Source organism: Lepidochelys kempii, chromosome 4 (genome assembly GCF_965140265.1).
Source record: "Lepidochelys kempii isolate rLepKem1 chromosome 4, rLepKem1.hap2, whole genome shotgun sequence".
Taxonomy (NCBI): domain Eukaryota; kingdom Metazoa; phylum Chordata; order Testudines; family Cheloniidae; genus Lepidochelys; species Lepidochelys kempii.
Window position 1 is genome coordinate 66867297 of NC_133259.1, and position 5689 is coordinate 66872985.

Consider the following 5689-nt stretch of genomic DNA (forward strand, 5'->3'; position numbering starts at 1 on the left):
GAAAGCTGCAATATGCAAGGGATGGGGTACAGTCTTGGAGCAGCCACAGGAGCTATGTTTCCACATATCCAGTAGCTCCATCTCTGTGCATACTTGGCACAGAGGGGCTGAGACACATACTGGAATAGCAACTGTCGGTGTAGGAGGGGAAAGAGGGCTGCTATGCTTCTTGACATTGGAGTACATTGGACATTGGAGTTAGGGGAGTAATTTCATTCCCTAGCCCCTCCTTGCTCTTCCTAAATAGAGCCCAAACACTTAGGCTTTGGGCCTTGGCCCTGTCCTCCTGAAAAGAATTATAATTGGTCAAGTTAACACTATATCCAAATAAGCAGGGGAGTATATCCCTGGAAGGTTTTCACCTCTTAATTTGTTATATATATAATACACAACCAATGGCAATTAAATTCAACCTATTTTATTACATCGGTCTTCAAGATCTCACAGCAACTAACAAAAGTGAGGTTAGTCTGGGGTGAGGTAGTTATTCTGTCCTCAATTTGTCCTTGTATTATTACACATTTGGTGAATAATTCCACATTGTTCTGAGAACCATGAAATGGCTAACTACTGTATGGTGACCTACACGTGGGGTGACGGCCAGATCAGATGTTTAACATTACTATAACTTTGGTTTTGTATTTAAAAAAGCTGAAATTTTATAAGCTTAAATAATTAAAATAATCGAGTGCAGACTTTGTTGCACTGGAGGGCTACATTGGCAATTTGTCAGGAGAGCAAGGGCCAAGCTTAATTTTTATAAAATGGAGGAAATTGCGGTTGACCTCATAAAATAAAAGCCATGCTAACTCTTGAACTGACCGATTTCTGTTCAGCTCAAGATGAAGCATTATATATTGGCCCTGTAGTCCCTGTGCCACACCTTCTCATTACAATTTGCGTGTGGCCACAGTTTGAGAGTGGTCACCCAGCCCTTCTGTTGTTGTTATTATTATTTATTAATATTTTTGTTGTGGTAGGATTTATGGATCCCATATTGGGGTTAGGATCCCACTGTACTTGGCACTGTACAAACAAATAGCATAGACCCTGCTCCAGAGAGCTGGGTATAGACAATACTGATCAAATGTCCACTGCACTCAATGGTAACTGTTCCATTGACTTCAGTGTTGTTGGATCAAGCCCCATGAATAAGGGTGGCAGAGTAAGGTAATGAAGGCATATGTGATTTCTTAAGTTAGTAATTGGCTGAAATTAAAGCATCACTGCTGTTTTTCATTTAGATGCTTGTAAAATTAATTAGATATAAATGTGAAGAATGAAATCTAGCATACAAAAGTTATTGCAATGACAGGAGCAAAAAAACTGAACAGAGGATTAAAAATATAATTACACCAGAATGAAGAGATACATAGTTAATTTATAAAAAGAAAGAGATCTTAGTGGGCTAAATTCTTCCCTCTGTTTACCCTGGCAACACCATTGGCTTTTTTCAAAGCCTATGTGGTTGCAGTGATGCAATGATGAATGGAATTTGGCTGAATTACATTATAAGTATTTTATTTCACAGAGGCTGAGTGAAAGCATGTACAGTTTAAAACCAACACTTGTGTAACAGATGTGCTAATTCTCCAATTAATCTTTCATATGCATTAGAATGCTTTGTACTATATTGCTTCCATCTATGCTAAAGAAGGCTTATGGAATTAGCTAGATGTGTAGGGTAGTCACTACTCTTTGTCATCCCTGAAACTACATCTGAACTCTAGACAACATAAAAATGATCTGTTTTCAAGTCAGTGAATTGTATGGTGAGCTAAGTTCTTGCAACCCAACCCATGTTCAAAACAAAAAGAAAAGAAAAATGGCTTATCCTGAATTACCTTTTGCTTACTAGCATAACTAATGCCATAATGCAGTTCTTCAGTTTTTCCCCTTAGAAATCTCAATTTTAGCTCATGGGGCAAATATATATAGAGATAGTTGAAGTAACACAGATATTCTTATGCATGTTGTAATTAAGGTAATCAAAGTCAGTAACCCTGTCAAAGAAGGAAATTAGGTTAGTTTGGCGAGATTTGTTCTTGACAAATTCATGTTAGTTGTTACTTGTCATCCTCTTAACCTGTAGCTGCTTACAAATTGATTGTGTAATTGTGTTCCAGTATCTTTCCAGGTATGCAGGTTAGGCTGACTGATCTTTAATTCCCTGTGTCCATTTAGTCTCCCCTTTTAAAGATGCTTAAACTATGCCCTTTTCAAGTCCCCTGGGACATTATTCTCCTCCATGAATTCTCAAAGATTATCTCGTATGGGTCCAAGATTGTTTCAGTTTGGTTCTTACAAACTGTAGGATGAACGTCATCCAGCCCTGCTGACCCGAATATATCTAATTTAGCTAAATATTCTTTAACCTGTTCTTTCTCTATTCTGGCTTATGTTCCTTACCCTTTGTTGTTAATATTCATTGTGTTCATGGAGGATAGGTCAATCAATGGCTATTAGCCAGGATGGGCAGGGATAGTGTCCCTAGCCTGTGTTTGCCAGAAGCTGGGAATGGGCGACAGGGGATGGATCACTTGATGATTACCTGTTCTGTTCATTCTCTCTGGGGCACCTGGCATTGGCCACTGTCAGAAGACAGGATACTGGGCTAGATGGACCTTTGGTCTGACCAAGTATGGTCATTTTTATGTTCTCATATTCAGCATTTAGTCACAAGTAGCCTTTTTAATGAAGACTGAAGCAAAAGGGAAATTAAATACCTTACTCTTTAGCTCTCCTGACCCACTAAGTAAGTTTTGTTCCTAATCATCATGAAACCAGATTTTGAATAACAAAATCTTCTGGGAATCAGAATTGTCTTTCTCTGCCCAGCTCTAGTTATCAAGCTATTAGTATACTAAATAATGGCAATAGTAATAGTTTGGACTTATAGGGCTCAATCCTGCACCTGATCAATTTAATGGCAAAGCTTCCATTTACTTGAGTGGTACAGGATTAAATTCATATAGCACTTTTCATTTTTGACTCTTCACGTGCTTTACAAATTAACAAACGTAGCTTCAGAAGATCCCCATAAGGGAGATAAGTCTTATTTGCCCCATTTTACAAATGAGAAAACAGGCATAAGGAGGTGAAGTCAAAGGGATATCCAGGTGATCAGCACCTCTGGAAATCAGGCCTTCAGTGTCTCAATTTGGGGATCCAAAACCTGAGGCATTCTAAATTAAAGGACACATTTTTGTATTAATTTGGCTCTTTCTGACTTGCTCAAGGCCACATAATACATTTAAGGTAGAGCCATGAATAGAATTCCCTTCCCCAGTCTCCACCTTAATCATAAAGCCATGTTGAGTTCTGTAGGAAAATTCTGACTCCCTTTAAAAAAAGACTCTTTTGCATAGGGTATTTTAAAGAGCACACAATACAGCTTTTAAGATTTCAACCATCTTAGTACAGAGAATAAAAAAAATCCAAATCCTATAGTACAGCAAGTGGTTGCAAGTCACGTCAGCATCATAGGGTTAAGTTAAGAGCCAAACTTTAAAAGCGATATGATTTTCAGTAGCCACTTCAGGCTAGGAACATTACAGTGTACTATGCCTACCTTAAAAATGACATTCTCCAGCTAAAAGAAAAAAATGGTTGAACCTGCTAAACTTGATTTAAAATTTTTGCTAACCTGTTGAGTGTTTGGGACAGCCGTGCAAAGTTACTGTTTTACATCACCTTCATTTTCAGTGCTGTGGCTGTGTAGGGACTCTGCTAAGAGAGGTGGTGGGTGCTGGAGAGAGGAATGGGTTGCTGAGGCAGCCCTTCTCCCTACTCTCAGCTACTGCCAGTAGTCTGCCTCAGAGTATATAGATGGCTGTACTCTATCTTACATGATGGGACTTTAAGGAGAACATGGTGCTGTAAGAGTTCTGCAGTACTATCAGAGCACTGTTTCACCCTGTGACTTCCTTTGGACTGCAACACCATGGGCCCAACTTTCAAATGTGGGGACTTAAAAAGGATGTCCAAATCATGCATTTGATCATCAGATTGACTCTAATGGCACATAAAATGGTCATTATCATGCTAATCTGAACTCATAAATCCTTCAGAAATGGGCTTTAGCTGTACAGCTAAAAGACCTTTCTCATGATGTGAAGAGAACCTTTATATTGGGGAAATTTTATGAGTACATATTTAGCTTAGTGTGTGGTAACATAACTGCACAATACCTATTAATAATTGGAGGTTGTTGCCTCCCACTATTAGTCACTGAAAATTTACCCTTTAAAGTCTCCACATTTTAAGTATACATTTGTATGATATTTATCTGTAAAGCATAGAACGCCTTGTGAGAAATTTTAACACTATATTTATTCTCAAAGAAAAGATCCTGAAATTGCCTGTGAGTAATGTAGTCCAAGGTAAGTGAAATCTTTGGAGTGCTTTGTACACATGAAACACTATCAGTTATTCAAACACTTTATATCCATTCACAGCTCCCACATTGGTCCATCCTTCTGTTCCAGTTCATCTGTTAATGGAACCCTTAACCCCAATGGTACAGATTTTGCCTAAGTTCTGTTACTAGACAACAATATGCAAGGTGTAGCATCAAATGTGCCCACTAATAACATGTTATAGACCAAATTACTCGATATACGGTTATTTTTATTCGTTTCTATTCAAAGTTTATCACACTTTCAGTTAACATTTCTTAATTATCAGTGCATTTTTTCTGAAAACTGCAGAATCTGCCAGGCAATCTTGTAATTTATTTTTAATTCTGTGTTTAATTAACTATTCCCTCTCCCCCGCCCCCCCACACACCATTTCTTCAGTTTGCTGTGGCAGTGGGGGTTATAGGTGGATCCAACACTTGGATATCACAGAACTGCCAGAAGCATGAAACTCTGAAATTTGAGCAAGGGATGTTGTACCACACAAAGGCCAATGATGTTAAACTGGAAACCCTGACTGAGAATTTGCAATGAGTAAAAACTAAGAAAAGACTTCAAAATGCATTAGACAAATTAAGAGTATCTTTGATTTTTTAAAAAATGTATGCGAGAAGAATAGAAGAAATGCTAGACGTTGTGAAAGGGACTTCTACCTTAACTTATTTGTCAGAACTCTTTGGACTAGCTTGAGGCATACTAAGGGAAACAGTGTTGTGCTGTAAAGTAGAGTCTAGAAGCAAATTTCAGGAAATATTGTTAATATATAATCTAGTGTACTATTAATAACAAAGTAGGTATTCTATATCTCTTAAGGGTTTTTATTTTTTCTATCCTAGAAGAGTCATTTGTAGAGCAGAGTTATACATTAAAGTGACTTCATAAAGTGTATAATTCTTAGATATGTTGATATATACCATGAAAGACACAGAATCATACACTTTACATTCACTTTGCGAGTCACTATTATAGTGTTACTTCTGGAAATAGACACCCTTCAGATGCACACTTTTTAAAAAGCATTAGTTTTTCAGATATCCCTGAAGCATATGTCATGACCAATAAAGGTTTGGTGCTTTTTGTTTGTATAATTTTGAATAAATGGCATTCTTACTTATTTATCAAATTTCAACTGTTAAACTGTTCTGGTGACAGTTATCACCTTTTCATATGGATAATCAGCAGTTAGTAAATCTTGCTTTGACTGTCAAAGTGGATCTTTAGCTAAAGTAGCATTCAGATTTATACTTAAAGCAGGAAGACGCATACCCAGA